This window comes from Athene noctua, chromosome 1 (genome assembly GCF_965140245.1).
Source record: "Athene noctua chromosome 1, bAthNoc1.hap1.1, whole genome shotgun sequence".
NCBI lineage: Eukaryota > Metazoa > Chordata > Aves > Strigiformes > Strigidae > Athene > Athene noctua.
The window spans coordinates 61,984,959-62,007,729 of record NC_134037.1 but is presented as its reverse complement, the minus strand read 5'-3'; the positions used below and the strand labels follow the sequence as shown (position 1 = coordinate 62,007,729).

Genomic DNA, 22,771 nt, shown 5'->3' with positions numbered 1-22,771 from the left:
TGCTGCTGTTACAGATCTGTTAAAATACTGCTCTTTGAAAGAGGCTTAGCTTTGCAGTAGTTTGTAAACCTTCTTGCATAGCATTTGGTTTTGCTAATTTGCTCTGTTATTGTGAGCATGCAGGAGATGTATTATGTGGTGAAGGAGAGTGTGGTCAGCTGGTGGGCTTGGGTTGATGGAATTATCTTTACCAAAGTGGCTGTATAAATCGATGGTGGTTTCATGTCTTCATGTGATCAGGAGTGGACTGAGTATTATTTGAAAGGATATAACCTATCTGAAAAGATAAAGAAACAGAACGAAGAATGAAAAAGGGATAAAGAGTGGTATCTCTGTTCCTACCTTTACTTGAAGGTGATGGATTTTGAAAAGCACCCAGTAGTAGTGTGGAGCAGCTTGGACAAGGGAAGTGAGAGAGCATATATGTTAGTCATTACATACAACCATGAAACAGTATATATGAATAGGGAATATTTTTTCTTAGAATACTAGTGGGAGGGTGAGACAATGAAAACAAGCAGCACATCATAATGAAGGATTATACGTATGTTTGCACATAACGTATTTTTTTGACAGACAAAAGTGTAGCTGGGTTAAAACAAGTGCTGGATGAATTAATGAATGATAGGGCTCTTAGCACAAGAGTTCAGTTATAAAGTGTGGCTCTCGAAGTTCCTGACTGCTCGTTGGAAGAATGAGCATGAGAAAAGATCAGTCCTTTTCTTGTGCTGTTCTTTAAACATACCAAGTGTCCAGTGTCACAATTATTATGGTCTTTTAATATTTAATGAAAGAGTGTAAGAGATTATTTCAGAAGCTTCTGCCTATTCTTTTCTCCAGCTCTATCCTGCCATGACTTGGAGAGCAAGTGGCTGGTTCTAAACTACCTATAGGAAGCCGAGATGGTATGAGAGATTAGTCCTCAATTTTTTGATTTTACCAGGAGATGGGTCTGGTGTGGAGTGGTCCACAAATGTATCGAAGGGTGTTTAAAGTGACTTTGAAGCTGCCCCTCTAAGTAGCTTCCTCCAAGGTCTGCTCTTTTCCAAACAACAGGGATGGAAATGATTGTAAAACTATGATTATTTCTGTGGTGGTTAATATTAACAGGACTTGCATGTTCTCAGTTTCATGCTGCATGCTTCGTGGCAGCTGGAAGAGGTGTTCTGGGAACTACCTTGTAGTTATGGATGTTGCTGAAAAGGTTGGCTGCTGCAGTTAATCAAGGAGACCCAACTCAGATTGTGTTGTTTAGAGGAAACCTGTATTATTGCAGGACTATTGTTGTTTGGATACACCTTGTGAAAGGTTTGGGGCCTTTTTGGGTTTAGTGGTTGTTAATTTGCATAACACCTTCAGCATCTTGGATAAGGGATTCCTGAAGTAGAAGCAGCTCAGAGGGAGCTGTGAGGCTGCCTTCATTTTATGAAACAACCTGTCATTTATTTTCTGAGTGGTAAGTTACATAGTTCTGTGGTATCTTCAAATTAATAGAAATCTTGTTGAGTAATCAGAAAAGTATGAATCATTGATTAGCATCTTTATATAGTCAAGTACTGTTTTCTGTCTAGAACTGATTAAAAATATGTTTTTATGGTACCAGGATGTAATTGAAACAAAACAGAAATAATTTTTACAGTGCATTTTAAAGCATTCTCTTTTTGCCTTTCCTTCCTCCTGCACTGGAAAGCAGCAAAACAACATTCAGCTTTGTTTTGTTCATTTAAGGTGTGAATTTTGATTCAGACAAAAATATTCTATGAAGAAAAGTACAAACAAAAGTGTTGACAAGCTGTCTAGCTGTAAACGGACAACGTATTTGAATCCCTTTCTACTACACAGAAGACTAGATTTGATAGTCTCATAAAGAGTTTATGGGGAAAAAACTCTGAATGCTGTTTTTCTGCCCATGAGTATCTTCTCCATCTTGCTGAAAATTTAGGCGGTGACAGGTCCTGAAATTAGGAATGTTAGAGAGATGAATCTTCAATCTTAGCATTGTTAGCAGTAGAGCGCTAACAAGGGAGAGGAGCCTGATAGCCAGCTTCTAGGAAGCTGTGTGCAGCACAGTTGGCTCATTTATATACCTTAGGCATTTCCCCTTACAGGCTTTCAAAAATGGTGAAGTCTTTTGTGCATGTAGTACCTAGTTTGCACTGCGGAAAAAAAAAAAAGAAAAAAGCAGTGTCTTTCCCTTTTTAAACTATATGGGCTTCATAAAGAACGTTTTTACCTCTTTTGTTTTGGTATGTGTCTTTCTTGTTACTGTGTTTCTCTCTAAATTTTGACTGTAGATTCTTTAGGTTAAGGAACAAGTTTATACGTACAGAAGTATCATGTGCTCTCAATCTCGTATAATTCATTTTTCTAAATGAATATTTCTAAGCTGATTTACATGGGCTGGAGAGGATGCCTGATTAAAAAGTGGTGGGAAACTATTAGCAAACATCTTAAGCGTAGAACTAACAAGCTGAATGGTTAACTCACTGGACATGATACTCCAGTAAGTCTGCTCAGTAACATATGAGCTCAAGCAGCTCATTGTTTTTAGATATGTGCGTATGTGTTTTGAAGGATTTGTCTTGTTTCTTAACTTATTAAAACATGTTGATTGGTCAATTGGAAGTACTAAATTGAATGAAAAAATTTAAAAAAAAATAGCTTTTTACATTCAGCGAGTACTTGACAAACTTGAGCATTATCCTGCCTTGCCATTTGTAGTAGTCTGGAGGGTGTTCATGCTAGACAAGAATTGGTTTTTTTGCAAGTGGTAATTTCACAGGTTCTTAGTTTTGCTATTTTTGCAAAAAGACTTAATCCAGTAATAAAATTAAGCTGTAATCAGTTCTTCTATTAGATTTAAAGTTTTTATAGACTTGATCAATGGGGAGTGTCATGAAATACATGTTGAAATTGCTTTCAGTGTGTTGCTGCCAGCCCTTGTTGGTGTCATTCTGCCCCCGCTTCCCAGAGAGGTGCAATTTCTTTGATATTTTTGAGGGGGCAGATTCTTAGATATTTTTCAGAAGGAGTTGAAATTCAGCAGGGAGTCCAGGTTTGGCAAAACAGCTTAAAGTTTCATGTGAGTAGTCTTTTATGCATTATATGGCTGGGGTGGATATGGGCTAATATTTGTCTAGTTTACTGTGAAAAGTATTTTTTCTGAGATAATAATAATAATTTGATTTATTTGAGGTTAATATGTAGGTCCCAGTTCAGTGCCATGTTGCATTTGCCTTCACAAGAAAAGCACTATGTATTGAGCAGGCTCTATTAGGGAAGCAGTGTGCATGGACAAAATCTTTTTGTAAGAGACCTGGTGCAATTCATATGAACCAGAAAGGACCTGTGACAAGTTGAATCACTCTAGCAGCATGGCAAAACATTGCTTGGCAAAAATGGCAGCAAAATATAAATGCTGGAGAACAGGAAGATGATGGAAGGTAAAACTCATACTTTGTCGGAATCAAGGAATAAGTGGGAAAGGTTGCGTTAATCATCAAAGGTCTGGTGACAAACAGAATTAAGGGAACTAGGGCTGTGTTTGCTGGGCTGTGCTGTCCCTTTCTCCAGCTGCAGTTCTTGGGTATTTCACTATCAGTGCTGGTCTCAGAGTTGCTGGGATTTTTTTTTTTTTTTTTTCTCTTGGTAGAAGGTGAATGATAACATATTTTAAAGGGTTGCTGGTGTTTCAGTATGATTGGTTGATGTTGGAGGAGTAAAAAATGAGGTTTTATCACCCCCACCTCTCATCCAAAGCTGAATATTGGAATTTCTTGTGAATGTGAGTTGGGTATAAGGCATATTTTGTTTGAAAACTTAAAACAAACAACCCCCCTCATTCTGCTCATGTCCCCATACCCTCTAATGCAGAAAACAAAGGCAGTTCTTCAAAATCTGATTTATTATATTGTCTTAGATCAATAATTTAAAATTGCACATTTTTAAGGAAAATTGTTATCATACAGTAGCATGCCAGTTTGCTTCATAGTATTAATTTAATACTGCACATTACAACTGCATCAAATGTGTGAGAAAAGGGTCTTTTTTTTGTGTTATTTTCTTTTGACACTTACAAGAGTGAACAGTCTTTCTAAAACCTCAGAATTATTATTAAAACCCCTAATACTCAGAATTATTCCTGAATTAAGTGACAGTTTCTTTTCATCCAGTTAGCTCCCTTTCTCTGCCCTCTGTTCTAGCCTGTTCAACTTACTAGATACAGTTTTCTTTTCTCTGCCCCTCTACATTTTGGATTTCCAGTTTTATTTTGTATGATTATCAAATCTTAATAAGAGACGTGAGGCACCAGAGAGGCAAACTGGGAATCCTTGTGATTTTATTTCAACGTTTTTAAACACTTCATTTCTCCCCTACTCCTATGGATGTGGATATTCATACCCTCCATTTATGTATTCTCTATAGCTAAGCCCTTTGCAGAAATACATAATGACATCAGTTAATATGAAAGACGGGAAATTATTTGTGGGTTTTTTCTTCCTAAAATGGAGCTAGAAGTGGAATAAGTAATAAAATTTTTCACTTACACGTGTGTGTCTGAAATAAATCCACAGGAATTTCACAGACTTTGATTATTTGTATATGAACAAGCAGATCAGAGATTTATAAGAGAACTAGAAACAGTTTAGTGAGAGGAAAAATAATAATAAAGAAAATTTCCAAACGTTGTTACTTTCCAAATTAGATGCTGTAAAGCAAGATTGGCAACCCCTTAACAGTTACTTCTGCAGCATTTCTGCAGGGACTCGGAGAGGGACAGAGATCTTCAGAAAACCTGCAGTAGTCTCAATGTGTGTGTTCTCCTCCATTCAGTCCTTCCTTGAGGAAGGTCAAGGAGAGCCCCGAGCGGGGCTTTTTTTTGATTTTTAAAGGCTACTTTCACTGCTCATGAAATATTTGAAGTTTTTGTAGTCTGGAGGCCTAATTATCTAGCTATTTAGACAAGAAGTGGAAGAGTTGTTCCCAGTCTCATCTTCTATGTGTTGCTTGTGTGCCTACTTATGTGGAACAAAACCCCTTAAGTACTTTGTTTTTATTGCTTATTCACTTAATGATGTCTCTACTGAAATTAAAGTAATAGAGTGTTTTTTGTGAGACAGATACTGGCCTTAGGTGTGCTGAAGTCACTAAATTGATGCTATCTACTGAAGGATTATATTGCCAGATATTTGCTACAACAGCAATCCTGTCCTTGAACTGGTAGCCTAAAAGTGGAAGGTTTTGTTTTCTAAATATGAGCAAGATCTGTGTATAAGAAAAATGTGGCCTGGAACTGTTGAAATAATGTTCCAAGGGCATGCTGTTTTGGGAAAATCCCCATGTTTAGTGTACAAAATCATTTAGTTAAAGCTCTCTTTTAAGAGGGCTTTAGGATCATGTAGCATCTTTCAACCACCCATGACATGGAGCTGGACTTGGTGTTAGCACTATTTGAACTATAGCTACCTCTCTTGAACTCCTCTCCTCCTGCTTCTCTGTGTTTTCAGCTGTTGGAGTCTTACATCTAAGGTCTTTAATTTCTGACATTTCAGGTTTTACAACTGTATTTCACCAGCTGCTCTCCTTTCCTTTGATACCCCTTCTTTGTAATGCTCTTGTTTTCTGTTACCTTGAGGTGTCTCACAGCATTGTATCACAAGCAGTTGTGCAGAATATCACTGCTTTTTTGTGCTCTGATGTCTTCTAGGGCTGGTCCTGTAGAACTCTGTTAACCCCTCTGCAGCCTGAGGTTTCCCTTTTAACAGAATGTGTGGGTTTGTGTTTTTTTTTGGTCTAGCTATGTTTTCCTTTCAAATATTTAGATTAATTTTAATCTCTGCTGTTCCATATGGTTTTGTGATACTTTTTTCCACCATCATGTTTGATGTGATTTTTATGGTAATTTTTCAGGGTGATTCAAGCCATATTTATATGTTAGCTTCTACTGGATTTGTTCTTTGTTGATTCTTCCCCCCCCCCCCCCCCCCCCATTTATTTTGTTCTGGGCAATAAGGTTCTTGCCATAGTAGTGTGAACTAGCTAGAAGAACAGGATTTATGTGAAGATTTTTTTGCCTACTCATCTCACAGTGATGAGTGGTCCTGAGTAGAAATTAATAAACCTAACAGAGAATTGTGTAGTATTAAATTTATCTGTTAAATTGGTTAACTCTCAGAAATAATTGAGCAATATTGAAGTGTCTGCCTATGTGTGTAGGCATGTATGTTACTGTCTTGTTCCTTTCTCAGCTTAATTATACAGCACCCAAAATGATTCATGAAAGGTGAAGATGGTTTCTGTTGAATCAGATGGGACAATTATGTGTTTGAAAGTGATGTGGGATTACTCCAGTGCTTTTCATTACTTTGAGTACTGCAGGTTCATGTGTGTTTAGTTTGAAATGACAGGGTAAGAGTAAGAGCCTTGTTGTATGACTCACTGTTACATCGAAGGGAAATTTTCCAGTATGCTGCTTCAAAGTGCATGTCTCTGGCAGCACAGCACTTTCAATAGTGTTATATCAGTATAGAATCTTCTTATCATACCAGTGTGATTCCCCTATCAGTCTGGAGTAAGTAATCAAATTTTGAAGGCTTTGGCTGGAGGTGAAACTTCATAACCTTTTGCTTCTTTGGAGATGGGAGCAATTTTTTTAATTGTTACAAATGATAAATAGCTGTCCAAGTAATTGTACCTTATAAGGACAGTAAGGCACTGATCACTCAGATTAGCAAATGTGCTTGCTGACCTTTGAATTAAAGGAGAAATTGTGACAGATATTAAAAATTACAGTCTGTTGGTAGTTTTTCTTCCCAAAAGTTATGCCTATCAGTGATTTTGAACCTGAGTAGCATAGTTTAGATAATGTTATCATTCCTTTTTTCATGGTAACTTGATTCATTGGATATCATGTAATATGAAAGTGTTAACATTCTCAAGCAAATGCAAATTTGCCAAAAATTAATATTCTCTGAATACAAATTACTAAAATAAACTATGACAATTGATTAGTTGCTATGAGACACACAGAACTAAGTTCTGGCAAAAGTTAAGTGTAAAATTAAGGACAGAGTCTGGAGTAATTGTTTTAGATAGACTACAGGTGTCTGGCATTACATAGGTGTAGATATTTTGTGCATTCGATATATGCTTTAATTTGCTTCTGTTGGCTTCACCTTTCCATATTCCTGTATACCCACAATCTCTGAAGGTACCTTTTGTGTAGAACTATTGAGCCTTACAGGAGAGAGGCATTTCTCTTGATAATTCTAGCAATATGCATCATTTTATATGCTGATTTTATCACACATTGTTCAAATTGGTTCATTAAAATTAAACATCATTGAATACTTCCATAGCCACCCGCACTGCCTTAACTCCTGTTTTGCTAAAAGACTGAACCATACGGTTGCTGCAAGCTTTGCCTTGCCCTTGCTATGTTGCTTATTACAAAAATGCTTGATTATATTAAAGAAAAAAAAAAGGTACTTGCTTTCAAAATATATCTTACATCTCTCGATGTATTATTTTTATTCCTGTTTCTTTGTAGATTTACAACTAAAATGGTAATTAGTACCTGACATTGAAAGAAATTAATGGTTTTTATTAGCTGTATGGACTTCAAAAATATTTTTAGCTTCTGAAGGTATTTAAGTTTTTTTGTTTTGCTTTTTGTTCAGACAAAGCAGTTATACCAACCCAAGCTCTACAGCCTAATTGCTCCTGTAGGTCCCTACATCTCTAGGCTTGCTTATTATTTATTTATGTTACATGTAATAATAAGAACATTAGAGAAAGGAACGGGGGAAACTGAGATTGTAGATGTGTAGAGTCAGGGTGGCTTTTTGCATTTATAATCACTGGAATTATTCTTCACCTCACCTCTCTCCATCTGCAGTCACGCACTCTGTTACTAACAGCTTTCCCAAAACCAGCCAACCAAAAAAACCCGAAACCCAAACAGTTGATTCTTACATAAGGTAAGTCATGAGAATATCTGTAAGTATTTTCTGTTGTTAGTCTCTAATGTTTGCTTGATGAATTAACATTAAAAATGGAAATAGCTGTGTTGCAGTAAACTTTGCTTTAATAGGAGCAAACATTTTCAAGAGCTGTGGGTTTCTTTCTTCACTTGCATACTGTAGTAGTTCAGTAAGATACACCTAAAGAAAATCTGGTGTGTCTATGCTGTCACCTGACCCTCCCCATTTGCTGATGGCTCCTGGTTGTGTAGCCCTCTGTGCTAGCCCCGTGTTACCTGACCCCCAAGTGCTCGAGGTGCAGTCCTGGGCACTGCCTTCGGCCAGCAACATGGGTGCTGCATTCTTCCAGTTCATGCCTTATGTTGTCTGTCAGCATTTTGGAAGGCTTCTCCTTCCAAAAGGGTACCCTTGGGTGTGCAGTGATAGCCTCAGCATCATGCTACAAAGGCTGCTGAAGCGCATCCCCCTTGCCCCTACCTTTCCCAGTCCCAGCATTTTGAACGGGGAAAGCACCAGGAGGGGCACGGGGAGGGTTGTCTCTCGAGCCATGGAGGTGACACGCAGGGCTGGAGGGTGAGCGAGCCAGGTGTGTGTGGGCTTCCTGGCCCATTTGGATGGCCTGGATGGAGTTACCTGTGAGTTCTTTGGGAGCAGGTGCCCTTGCTGATCTCCTCGGGTCAGAGAGAAGCTGCTTCTGCTGCTGATTTGAACAGCTCTGGGTTAGGCATTGAAACGAAGTGTCTTCTGTCCAGTGGAGCTGGTGATCTTCAGCTCCTTCACCACATCTCAACATGATAGTCTGTTTTATGTGGTAGTGAGCAAAGGAATACATGCTGGGGAGTATGGAGGAAGAAGTTCCATAATATTTAATGCAGTGCAAATTTATTTCTCTAAATATATAAGGAGAAGAGAGTGAAGCAGTCGATACCACATGTCTTAATGTACGACGCTTACCCTGTTAAGCTTAGGAAAGAAAGATCTTGTTGAAACAAACTTCTTTACAGTAGGTAAAAGCTGCTTGGAAAACACCGATAGAGTCTGGTCATTCTTAATGTTTTCATTAGTGCCGTGGATGATGGAACAAGTGTCCTTTGAATTTGCTGAGGACATCGAGGCTACCCAGCCTGCGAGCCTATTTGAGAGTAGTCTGGGGTTTATGATGATTATGATGGATTGGGGTACTACTAATCAAGAAGAACTGAAAAACAATGAAAAAGAAGTGATTTGGTGAAACTGTGCAGGCTTGCAACTACACGTGGGTGAAATGATCAGCAGCATGACTGCAAGATGAAGTAGTAGATCTGCACAAATGTTTTTTGTGGCTGCTGTGAGTTCCTAGTTAAACGCAAATGCACATTGTTACACTGTTGTGCAAAAGACAGCCATTGTGATTGCTTTCTAAAGGATATTCTGTATAAATTGTATAAAATAGTCATCTTGGGTTTTTTTCTTAGTATCGTTAGAAGAATAGTTTGAGGAGTGCAAGGAAAATTCCCCTTTTAGGAAAGCTCAGAGGAAAGCAGCAGAAATGACAGAGGGTTAGATTAGCAGCATATCCTCTCTTGAAAGACTGAAGAAATTAGGATTGTCTTTTTCACAGGAGAGAAAGAAGAAATGCAAATTTTCAGAAAGTAATAGGTTGGAATAACGGCAGTAACCTTTTTTTTATGTTGGCTGAAGATAGGTTAAGCAGTAATAATCTTAAATTGCAATAAGAGAGGTTCAGGTTGGTGATTAGCTAAAACATTAATTGAATTCTGGAATTGAGTTCTTAATAACTGTCTCTTACCAGAGTTGTAAGTGTTCTGCTATCTACTGTCACAGTTTTCCCTCCTGAAATGTCTTTATGTTCATAAATGCCAGGAAAAGTTTTATGTCTTCTGTATGCAAGAAAGAGCTTTTTGGCTAACAATACACAGACTTTATTGCCTATTTTTATGTATTTTTTTTGTTGGAAAGAGATTGCATTCCTTTTTCTTTCCCTATTTATCATGGATTTTCTGGTTAGCTCTTGATCAGGCCTGGGAGGATTGATAGATAAAACATAAGAGGAAATAAATATTTTATCTTTTTAAAAAACTTTTTATATTTTTAGAAACTACTTTGTCATAATTAACAATTCTACTTGTTTTCTAAGTTTATTTTATATTCCCTTGATAGAAAGACATTTTTTAAAAAAAGTTTAGCATTAAAGACAATACTATATGATTAATATCTTCATTTTCTGAGATGCTTCTTTACACTTGACTTTTGATCTTATTTAGACGTTCAAAACGATTGAAGGCAGTATTAAGATTCATAGTTGTTAACAACTTTAGATTTCCTTTATGGTTTCAGCAAATACTAAATTTGAAAGAAAAGTTTTACAGACTGAAATTATCTCTTAGTTCAGGATAAATTATACATTCTCTTAGGAAGTACAAGTGCAGAAACTTTATTTAAAAGCTTAAAAAAAAAAAAAAAGCTCCTTGCATGTCTTGGTACTCTCTCCAGTGACAGTACAGAAAGCAAACTAAAATGTGAAATAATCACAGAAGAAATTTGCATGAAATTACATTTGGACCATGGGTTCAATTCCTAGTTCTAATAATTAAGTATAGTGTTTGACTAATGAGTGTTAAAAGTTCACCAGTTGTCTGAAACAGAAACTAGATTCTCATGTGTCATATGGTACATCTTTTGGTAGATTTCTCAGTTTTGTATTTTTTAGAACTTTAGGTTAATCACATTAGTTGGTGTCAAGCTTTAGGTCGTAACCTCATGCAGGTAGAGTAATGTTTTATTGTCTTGGATGAATATGCTTAGTGTATTTTGTTAGCATTGTGAACTTAAGTATTCAAAATAAAGGAGGATTTAAATAGCATTAGCATGTATAAACTAACTGTTTGGAAGCAAAAAGCCGCTTCAAGCTTTTATTAATTGGAAAGTGTGGTGTCAAGAGGAAAGATGCTGATCTTCAAAGACTGAGATGGTTTTTGAGAACAAAACAAATCCCCTAAATAACAAGAAAAAACACCAAACCGCATTAATATCTGTGAACGTCAAGTTTTCTCTAAAACAGCAGGCCTTGTTTATATGCAGTCTTTTTCCTTGCTGTTCTTCCCATTGCTGAACACTGAGCCCAATTATTTCTTTCAAAACAGTATAAAAAAATACTAGTATGTTAGCATGAGTGATTTTTATAATAGATAGGGTTGTTTCCATCCATCTCAAAAGTATTTCCCTGTAGAAGAAAGATGGTGTGTACTAGAGTGTAAAACCAATTGAGCTGCTCATATAATTTGAGAGGCAAGGGTTTATAGGGAGAGCTTATTTATTTATTTATCTATTCATTTATTTTAAAGCAGCTAATTCAGATGGAAAATATGATGACCTCTCGGGCGTTCTAGCCTCCATCATGCCTGATGGAGATGCAAAAAACATTGAACTAAGTACAGGTTATAACCATTACTCTGGATATAATGTATTAATGCTAATCAGTTTAAGTATTTGGGAGAGAAGAGTAGTTGACGTCTGTGGAACAGAGGGCTGTTAGCAAGAGGTGAAGCGTGACGAAAGTTGTCACACACCATAAAACCCATGTGTCGTTTTAACTGTGAGCTCCAGCATCTAGGAGAGAAAGGAATTCTAATTTCTGAACTTAAGTTTTTTTGAAGTATTTTCTAAGCCTCCCTAGAGTATCAAGACAAATGTTTCAACTGTGGTTTGGGTGGATTTTTTTCTGGTTTTGTTGGTTTTTATTGCCTGTATGAATTCTTTCTGGTGTACAGCAGATATTTAGGGGTTTTAATCTTGTTTCCATGGTATTTAATATGATGGATTATGAATCCTTATATTCTTGGATAGGATTCTTCAGTGCATTTTTTGGATATGTAGGGTCTGTGGATTTTGACTGTTCTCTTTAGGTGGTGTTGAGTTATTTATTATGGTGATCATAGAGAAGCATTATAGGGCTGTTAGCGCTTGCAAGATCAACATCACAGTCAGTAACTGGAAAATCAAAAGAAATTCCAGAAGTAGCTGTCTGTAGAGTTTCCTTTTTTTAGCCATTTCATTTCCATCTATGTAAAATTCAGAGCTTTACAGGGCATTCAGTGCTGATGTATCACGCTTGTTAAATTGCTTAAGATTTTATTTTGCAAATATGCATAACCATGTGTAGTTAATGGTCTGGAGACAGATTGAAGGCTTCCTTGGAAATAATAACTTCAAGATTTCCAGCTTTTTTTTTTTGCCTTAAGCAAGTACTTAAGTTCACTAAATAGTACTGTAACTGTATTGATAGACATGACTCCTGGTTATTTTCAACTGGAGTGAGAATCACTACAAAGTAAGGTACATACTTCAGAAGGAAGGATGGGTGATATTTTCAAGAAGAGGTAACAATTTGCTATTAGCTCTATCTTCTGAATGTATAGGTAAGTATTATTTCCATGATTTAAATATCATTCTATATTGTTTTTCAAAACTCTTATCACTGGTAACTATTATCAGTAGTTGGTTCTTAATTTGTGCTGTGCATTTCATCAAGAGATATACAGCTCCTTAAGTGTAGGTCCTACACCTGTAAAAGGAATAAAATCTGGGAGTAAAAGATGATTCTTCATGTCGCTCTTACATAAAGCAGTGTTTTCATAGCAGGAAAAATTATTTGGTGCCAAGAAAAACTGGTCCAAAATGAAGTAATTAATATTCTTCCAGTTAAAAAAAAAAAAAAGTCTCATGAAACTATTTTATAAACCTCCCATGCTTTAAATAAATTCTAAGGCTATTTCCAAGAAATACAGGACACCTTTTGAAAGGTCTGTAACACCAAATGTAACCTGCTGTCACATATAGTAATGATTATGGCTTTTGAGCCTTTATTTAACTGTTGGTGATCCTTGGGAGTGGCATTCTCATCATATTGTTAATTCTTATTTTCATGCCGTTACATGATCATTCTGGTAATGACCAGTTTAATTTCTGTTTTCAATTTCAGTGTCTTAAGCTGATAGGAATAAGTATCTTTTTAATGCACTTTAAATACTGTTGCTTTTTGGAAGGATGATTAGTGTGTTAGAGACACTGAATATGAATGCTGCTTCAAAAATTACATTTTCCCATTCACTTAAAAATCAAAATGCCACTTAATACTTAGGAGGGGAAAAAAAATCTAGAGTTTGCAGGACTTTTTTTTTTTTTTTTTTGGCAATGAAGAGAAAATAATTCTATTTTTGAGCTGTCTTTCTCTAAAGACTTTCTAGCTACTTGAAAAAATACTTTTAACTAATTTTAATTTTTTCTGGGGGGGAAAAAAAAACCAACCTTACTGTGTATATATTACAGATTGATTTTCCTCTTGTGTCTTTACCTGGCTCTGGTGCCTGTTGGCCTGTTCTAGGAGTCAGTTTATTTCCCTCACCTGGGAAGAAATCAACCTTTGCTGTACCCACACCTCTTGAGGGGGACAGAAGACCTGGGACATTTTTTGCTGGATTTGGGTGTTGATTTGTCTCATGCAAGGGTCCGATGAGCACAGTTGGAGGAGGACATGTGGTGTATCTGTGTGCTGGGAGTAAAAGCCCTGTGTGTTTCAGCAGCAGTGAGGTTTCAGGTCGCCTCTGCTGACCTTTGTGAATTCTCTGTGAACTTATTTTGTGCACCACAGCAAATGCACAGTACACCAAAGATTTAAGCAAATGCTCAGCACTCACCTTTTCTATAAGACTGTCTGCCTTAGAATACTTCTAATATTTTCAGACCGTGTTTTAATTTATTTCCAAATAAATAGCACCCTTGATCTCTGTCTGCTTGTAGCCTTCTCAGTGAAGAAAAGTTATGTGTCTCTAATCAGCATTTGAAAAATCTAAATGCTTCTTGGCTTGGGCATCTGTTTGGGTGTTCACTTGATGTTCAGTAGTGGTGATGATATAGTTGTCATCGGAGTCCTATAGATGGACACAGAATGGCCAACACTGGTCTTTCATCCTGGGAGGTCTGCCACAAAAATGGGTGCCACAAAAACTAACACGCTGGGAGTTGTTTATGCATTACTGCTCATCTTATCCAGCCAAGTAATATCAAAGTCATTTACAGCAGGGGTGAAGCAAAATGGATTTGAACTCTTTTCTGCACCTGTATTTCATACAGTGAAGTTGTTGCAAGTGTTTGTGGGTGTCTGTGTTTCATGAGACTGAATTTTTCCCAGGAGGTGCAGAATGCCTTGAGGTTTGGCAGGGTCAGCTCCTGCTCTGGGAGCAGCAGCATGTTGGAACATCTTACTGGCTTTAGGCTGTGCAGGCATGAATGGTACCCAGTTATTTGATATCACAATCACATAACTTCATACAGAATTGATATTATTCTGGACTTGGAAGTTTTTTGGAAGATTGGCTTAGAAAATACATTTTCTTCCAGACAGATACCTACCAATGTATGCTGCTTCATGGGCAGCCAGATCAGCCCCTGGGTAACAGAGAAAAATCCTACAGTTGCCACCATGCCACTGCCCATGGGGTGTATTTATGGGTTTACAACAGAATTTCAGACAAGTCAGAACTGTTGTTACTTTCGTCTTAGCCATCCATTTACAGGCGCTGATGTTACAAATTCATGACCGAGTGCCTTGCTTAATTCCCAAATAAATATGAAACTATTCCATGTGCCTTTCGGTTACTTAAATGCAGCTTACTGTTCAGTAACACTGTCCTTTCATAAGCTTGCCTGATGCACCGTATCAAATGTCATTTTCTGAATGCTTTGTTGGAAGAGACTGTTCAAAGGAGCACATCGTAAGATAAATGCTCTTTTGTACAGCTGCTGCAAGCTTGCATTACAAATTTCAGTTGCTGACATTTTTCTGTCTCAGATTTTGGAGTGCTTAAAGCCTATGTATTTGCTAAAGATCCATCACAGGAAAAACCAGGGTGAAAAGACTTAAATTATCATACCTCAGAAACTGGTATCTCATCATGTTTTCTTTCTATGCATCAGCACAAACATATCCACAGGAAGCTGGTGTTATGTGTGAGAAAACTAGAAATTCAAACACTTCAAAAGTGTGTATTTTTCATGTTTATTCATATGTGAAATGTTGATAAGGGGAACAGAACTTTTGTAGCTGCTTATAGCCTGAGGAATGATTTTCAGTCAAAACGTCTTCATAAACTTTGCTCCAAATACTGGAGTACCTTTGAAACATGGGGGCTTTTTTTTTTTTTTTTTTTCCTTTTCTTTTGGTCTTTTAATTGGCAAACATTTGCATATTGTTATGGAATAGATGAGTCATGAGTGATAGTAGTTTCGTGCCAATAATATTATAGGTGTGAATACTGATAAACTGTGGCGCCCGTAATAGTAATTCTGTGGCTGACTTGGTGCCGTTTCAATTTACCTTGCTTGCATTGGTCGTATTCTCTGCTGCCTTATCAAGCTGTCTCTCTGTTGCTTGACCTCTGTGGGTGTGGAAAATGGGGGAATCCCGGTTACATGACCCTGCTGTAGAGCAGTGCTTCTGGCATCATCAAGTACAGGTTGGAGGGCAGGACACTTTTTCTCATCACGTGAAATTGCAGTGTATGTGAAAAATTGACGAGCTATTACATTCCCTTAAGATGAGTTTATGTTTGAACGAACGAGTGCTCTGCTTTTATTTACATGGTGTAGCTTAATGACATGTTTTGGTTTGGTTATTTTAATAATTCTCATTCTCTGTCAGAAAGAGGGGGAGGTAGTGAAGGGTTGCATTCTCCAGAAGAATTTCCCCTGTCTTTGTGTTGTGTATTTGGTGGTGGTGGCGGTTTTAATCTTTGTAGCAAATTCAGAGTCTTGTCTTGACTTGCATTTTGAGTTGTGGTGCATCGGCAGTGAGCTACACAGTAAAGTTGAAATGGTGATCTTGATTTTTTTGTTTTTTCCTCTCCTTTCATTTTGACTATCTGCAAAGAAATTGAAACAAGCTTTGAACAATTCGAGTTTTGTACAGGAAATAATACTGCAAGCAAGTGAAGTGTACAGAAAGAGACCCCTGAATTGTAGCTATTGAAAGAAATTTTGGAGAGCTCCCGTGTTGTTTGCACCAGGAACATTATTTCAGATTTTTCTTAAATTAAAGTAACTGACAGGCAAATCAGGATATAAAGATATTGCATATTTTAGGCATGTATCAAGTGACGTATCTTAAGTGGGATTATATACATTTAATTTCAGATACACTCCTTAAGGCATGGAACTGATAGGACAGGGCATTAAAATTGGAAAGCTTAATATTGGCTCTAGTTTTTCTTCATAATTTCTTTAATATTGTTTTTTCTCTGTCCCAGGGTGGCAGATATTCACTATGTGTTGGGTAATGGAAGGAGAAGGAGTAAGTGGAGGCTATAATGGTTTGAGGGTTTTTTTTTAAACCCAAGCAGATGGAGGTTCATTTGGAGTATATTTAATTTATTCATTGGCTTTCTTTTTTTCATTTGAAAAGAATATCCTTCCTGCAAGAAGAAAAAGTTAATAGCTTTTGAGGTTTTATCATTAGCCTTTACTTTTTTCCCTTCTTGCAAATTAGAGAAGTACATGTGAAGGACCCTCTGTGAAATGATCACAGGGATATTATTCTGAAGAATAAAATAAGCGTAAATACCAGTATGAGTGAAATTTAAGTTTTCCATTAAATAATATAGATGTTTCTGAACTACTGCTGTTTGCAATCTACTTCAGTTGCAAGCCTGTTTCTGTATTTCAGTGTTAGTTCATTGCCCGATGTCTCTCATAAAGGTTGCCTGAAACCTAATTGAGGACTATAATGTTATATAGTCGTTATTAAAAACTGAAATAAAAAGGTCACAGAGTCCTGAGCTTTAGGATAATGCACTTAAATACCTTGACTCTCCACCTCATGTCGTTGACATTGCCATGAAGCAAAGACAACACCTTCTTTTAACTTTGTGGGGAAGACTTATTTTTACCTGATCTTTTGCTATAAATCTACTTAAGCATCTTCACATTACTCCCTACTACAACGGGATGTATATCAGGTTTTTTTCCCTATCAGCAAACCACAAAGCTGAATCCACTCCTGTACCCATAAATCTAGTTGCATATGAAATTCAGAACTTTCTGAACTCTTTTTTTCACCTGAAGGCGATATAATTATGTGCTGGTAACTGAAGGAGCACACTCGCAGGCAGAGAAGTTAGTATGGTGTGCCCTTGAAATGGAGATGGTTTGATGGTTAGTATGGTTTGGAGAAAAGAAGATTTGCAGGAGTTGAAGACCAGCCTGCTGAAAATTACAAGTTTCACACTTCAAACAGAAGCTGGTTTTTCAGGGAACAAGGAAGTGAGAGAAAATAATTTGATTGGAAAACTGATCTGTCACAGTGGTACATTACAGCAGTCATATTTTATTTAAGGATTTTTTTTTTTAAAACCTTAACATGATTTCTTACCTGCAATTAACTGGTAGATGATAGGAAATCTTGGTTTTCAGTAAGGGATAAAACCAAAGGCTTTTCACAACTAATTAGTTAAGGAATTAATTTATTCTGAAGTGATCTAGCCTTGCCACTGAGCTAGGTCATCAAGTTCAATTTTTATCAAAATAAACAAAACATAATGAAAGCTATGAGGAATGTACAGATATATTTAATAATGTGGCTCAGGAAAAGTCTGATGTCTCTTCTTTCATATCTATGTAGATGCCTTTTAGCAAGTTCATGGAGTAAGTGCTGAATAGGCAACAAAATCTCCCTGAAAATCAGATCCTAAAGTTGAATTAGCGTGAGCTGGGTAAAGGCTTAGGAGGCAGTGCCATATAGCTGTTTTATACTCTGATTAACCTTTTACATCAGGAATAACATTAGGCACTATAACTGGCAAGTAAGTTGAAAGCATGTCAGAGAAGATAAGCAAAGAAGAGGATGGTGTTTGATTTGGAGAAAAACAAACTACATGTCAGTAGTTTGAAGTGTGTTGGGGGAAACAATGTGTTTTATGAATTTTAAAGATGGTAAGTTCGCAAGGGTGGAGAAAACTTTTGGGAATTACTGAAAGCAGCATCAATATCAAACTACTTGTTTCAAGAAAAATGTTACTTGTGAGTTGTGATGCATTTTGTAAGTGCCCTACTGCCAGAGTAACTAAAGACTTTCTGCTTGAGCATGGTGAAAAATAGCCAGTGAGAATGAAAGAAATAGTTAAGAGCAATGACTCTTTGTCCAGATATAAATTATAACTCTGGATACTTTTCACCTCTAATTTCTTGCTACATCATCCAAAGATGAATTTCATCCGTTCTGTCTTGTAAGAAGAAAAAATGAACTTTTGCTCTTTCATGTTAAGTTTCTCTTTCTTCAGTGCCCCAAATATGGATTTTTTAAAAATTTTGGTTTTGCTTTTACCATTTTGGGTTTTAATGAGGCAACTCACTTGCATTGACTTTCTTCTTATAAACTCCTGGTGGAAACAGGGCACCGGTCAGTTGTGTGTGTGATTTTTTTTTTATTTTTTTTTATTTTTTTTTATTTTTTTTATTTTTTGTCTACAAGGGAAGTATATAGTGTTTAACATCTGGTTGTGCTTGATCTGTTAGTACTATAACGATGGAAAAAAATCAAAGACCCTGTCTCCACTGGCATTTAGTAAAACAGTATATGCAGTATCTAACTGCAGTTAGCTAACATTATCTAACTCTTTACATTTTTGTCAACTGTGGTGGGTCGACCTTGGCCAGACCCACACCCTGCTGCATTTTCACTCCCTTCCTCAACAGCACAAGAGGAGAAAATAAGGTGGAAAAGCTCACGGGTCAAGACAAAGACAGGGAGCTCACTTCTTTGGTAAATCACCTGTTACTGTAATGGGCAAAACAGACTTGATTTGGGGAAAAATTAACTAAATTTTCACCTCATCCCCCAACACAGGGGGATGGCATCTGAGGGCTGTGATCAGTCCATCACACTCAGTCTCTGCTGCTCCTTCCTCCTGACCCTGTTCCCCCTGTTTCAGCCTGGACCACTGTTGTGAATAGTTAGCTCTATCATTTGCTCTAAAGTCTCACAGAAAAACTCACAATCTCACTAATCCCCAAGATTAACTAAGTATTTGAGAATCTCCCTTTTTTATACTTTGCATTTCTGCCAAGTCCAATAATACTTTACCATCTAGCTTGTGATTGTCTGTCCTCTCTTTATTTCTCTCTGTTTTAACATTAAATATTTGGGTAATTGTTCCCCGTTGCTTAAAGAAGTTTGCTGAGGTTTGCATACCACCCCTTGATTTTGCACCTTGCTAGTATTACTAAGTTGTTGGTTAGTTCTGTGAAGTGACCTCTTGACTGTTTTGTCATCCCTTTATTAAATACATGTATTAATTGAAATCTTTTGACTTGTTAGTACAGTATTACAGATTTATTTCCAGTGTGCTTGATTTTTTTTTTTTTCTATAGACAATTATGGCTATGTTTCCTTGTTTATAAATAAATAAAATGCTATCTGCCCATTTACAGGGTCAGCTGGGCATTGCATTAGCTGTACGTGAGAACGGGTCAGATGTTTGCCTGACCACCTGGGATCTCTATGCCAATATCTGTGCTTACTCTGGAGCATATGTTATCTTTGAAAGTCTTTTTATGTTTCTAATACCCATATATTTTGGCATTTATTTTGGTTAGTGTTAATAAATGACTTTCTATCTCAAATCAACACAGTCCCTGTTCTCTGTGGCTAATTAATTATATAAAAAATAAAGGAAAATACTCTGACACTTTATATGATCCTTTTACTTCATGTTTTATAACATTTATGAAATATGTGCATTTGTTTTGTATGTGAAGGGGCATTTGTTGCTAATACTGTGAGTTCTTAGGTTTATAGGATCCATCTCCACTGTGATCCTTCTTCCAGTGGGTTTTGCTTTAAACAAGTAGTCTAGTATTAGCTGATACCTTTCAAATTTGAAAACTTATAGCTCAGTCTCATCAATGCCATGCTACCTCAAACTTTGTTGGATATTCTAATTATAAATGTTTTGCTTCGAACACTATCCTTTCTATAATTTCTATTATTCATGTTCATGTGGCCTCATTTATTTTAATGGATTGCACAGAAACTCGTGCTACATGCATAGTACTACAAAATACAGTTTTCAGTGTTAAAGGAAATACTTGTTTAAAAAAAAGAGACTGCAGAGAGTATCTAAGGTTTAAGTTTTGCTTAACGTTTTTGACTCAAGATATTACAAGCTTGTATAAATGGGGAAAAAAACCCCAGCTCTTTCAATCCTATTGTATTTCTTTACAAATAAAGAATAACTTTCTCATAAAAGGCGTAAGAGAATATTTTCTATGTTTTCCAAAGATATAAATTTGATTTATCGTTTACTTTGGCATTGGCTTCTGATTTTCTTGGAGTAGGTAGATTACTGAGGAAGGAACGAGGTTGTGTACATTCGTGGGATATATAACTTCAGAAGTTTAAAAAAAGGGAGTGAAGGGAAGTGGTTTGCAAGATGCTGAACAGATGCTTTGGCTTTGTGATAAATGGTTTATGAATGCTGTCTGGAGCATTTCATGAAATGCTGTAGGACTAACACATGTAGACGGATATATGCAAATTTCCTGCTAAGTACTTTTAAATGATGAAAAATGAGGTTGAATAAGTAGAATACTACAAAATGTGTTGATATGAAGAACGATGTAAGCTGGAACTTCCAAAGACTGTAGTAGATTGCCTTACTGTAGGAACAAGATCTTGAAATACTTCTAGTTTATTTGTTATTATTTGATGGTGATTTTTCTCTTCCTCCCAGTGGTTTTATATTGAGATAAGTTAAAAGAAACAAAATTTCAAAATTTCCTCAAAGGTCAAATCTTATATTCTGTTTCTTCTTTGCTGCCCCCGATTCCCTACAGAAAACGTTGGAGGGTTTATCTGCTTCCTCATCTTAAAAATGTTTAAAAATAAAGATTTATTTTGCATAGGAAAAAAAATCAGTGTATTGCTTGTGTATTGCTTGTGTATTGCTTGTGTATTGCTTGTGTATTGCTTAAAAATAATTGCAAGATAAATGTAACAAAGGCTTAAGAGACAATGCAGATGGCTATGGAGAATTGGTGCTAACAGTGTGGAAAGCAGTCTTTGTAGTTTTTCCGTGATTCTTTTCAGTTTTCTAACTCTTAGGTAGGAAAAAAACCCAAATTGTTGACATACAACCTCACCCTGTCGCATGCATAGTATTTATTAACAAAACTTTGAAAATATTATTCTGCAGTTACTCATGAATAATCAGGTGCTTATAAGCACATATGTATTATTAAGCTAGAGATTAGAATAAGCTATTAATATGCTTATTTGTAGAGTCAAGGGGCATAAAAACTGCAAATTAATGGACATGGTTTACAAACACTTTTTTTTGAGCAGTGCTCATGCATTTGTCAATTGATTCTAGACCATAATCATTAGACTTAAAATAACAGCAAACCTAAATAATATAATATGATTCCTTTGTGTCTTTATAAATGGGTGCTAATGATGAAGGGATGATCAGAAACTGATGAATTGCCAGATTCTCTAATAAAAAAAAAAAAATCCAATAACAGATTCTGCATATAATTCTTAATATGAACTGCTTATGTTACATTATAGTAGAATTTAAACTTTTCTTTTTTAAAGATTACTATTAAAAATAAAGATATCTGCACTATAATAAGAGCTGTTTTCATTCTGTAGTACTGCTTTCTCTTTTGTTATAATTTTTTTAGTACAGAATTGCTTTACAGGCTAGTAAATTAGCATGTCACACAGATGACTTAATCCATATACATAAATTTTCATCTTTTCTTGAGCAACAGCTTGTCAACAATTTTCAGAATGGTTAATACAACTGTTTAGGACATATTGGAACACAATTGTTCCTTGTTGCCTAAAAATCAAAGGACAAAACTTGACATACAGAATGATAATAACTTATACAAATATATACTTCAGAGATTTTTTTTTTTTTTTTCTTACCAATGAATGCTCGTTGATGTACATACTCAGAACTTCTGTGAGACTACTTGTTTGGGCAAACACTCACAAATCTGTGGTTTCTTAAATTTAGGTTAATTTTTGAACTGTATTTGATGGATTTCATCAGAACCTTCCCCAGAAGGAAGGGCGGTTTATTGTGGTGCTCTTTAGGGCTGATAGTAGAAGGGAGATATATGAACATGAAGCTTCTGGAATCATTAAGGGGAAGAGTGGGTAAGTTCAGGTTGGGAAGCTTTCCTGCAGCAAGGATTCAGATTGTATACTCAGTTGGATTTTCTCACTTGGTTGTAAAGTTTTGCCCAGCATGCTGTGTCTCAGAAGCTTTGTGCTGTGGGGTTCATTCACTAGATAGTACCTCGTATGGAGTTGTTTGCTTTGAAGAAATGGGTCTGCTTTAGGGCTAAGGTAGATGATAGGCCTGTCTTTACTGTCCATTCTGCAGAACAGCAGGACAAACTGTATCAGCATTATGTTCTGTATAACCTGTTTAAACATCTGATTTCCGCTTTCTGCCTTTGTAGCTAGACAGGCTCAGCTTGTTCTGTCTTCTGTATACTTGTAAAACAAATTTATGAGATGGGCTCTCTTCCAGCTGTAGAAACTTCTGTTATCCCCTCAAATCCATTGTCAAATGGAACAGCAAACTTTTCAGGACAAATGTGGCTTGGTGTGCTAAGTGAGATATTTCTATTGATAATGTATCTAAAATTTAAGTCTGCCTCTCTGGGAAGAAAAACTTGAGATAAAGCTGCACTGGGGGATGTGAACTTTACTGATCCATGTT

General features: G+C 36.4%; 1 protein-coding gene across 5 annotated transcripts in view; it reads left to right on the top strand.

Moving 5' to 3' along the window:
- Positions 1-22,771, top strand: part of PTPRK (protein tyrosine phosphatase receptor type K) — a 413,815-nt gene that overhangs the window by 116,248 nt on the left and 274,796 nt on the right. The window lies entirely within an intron of this gene.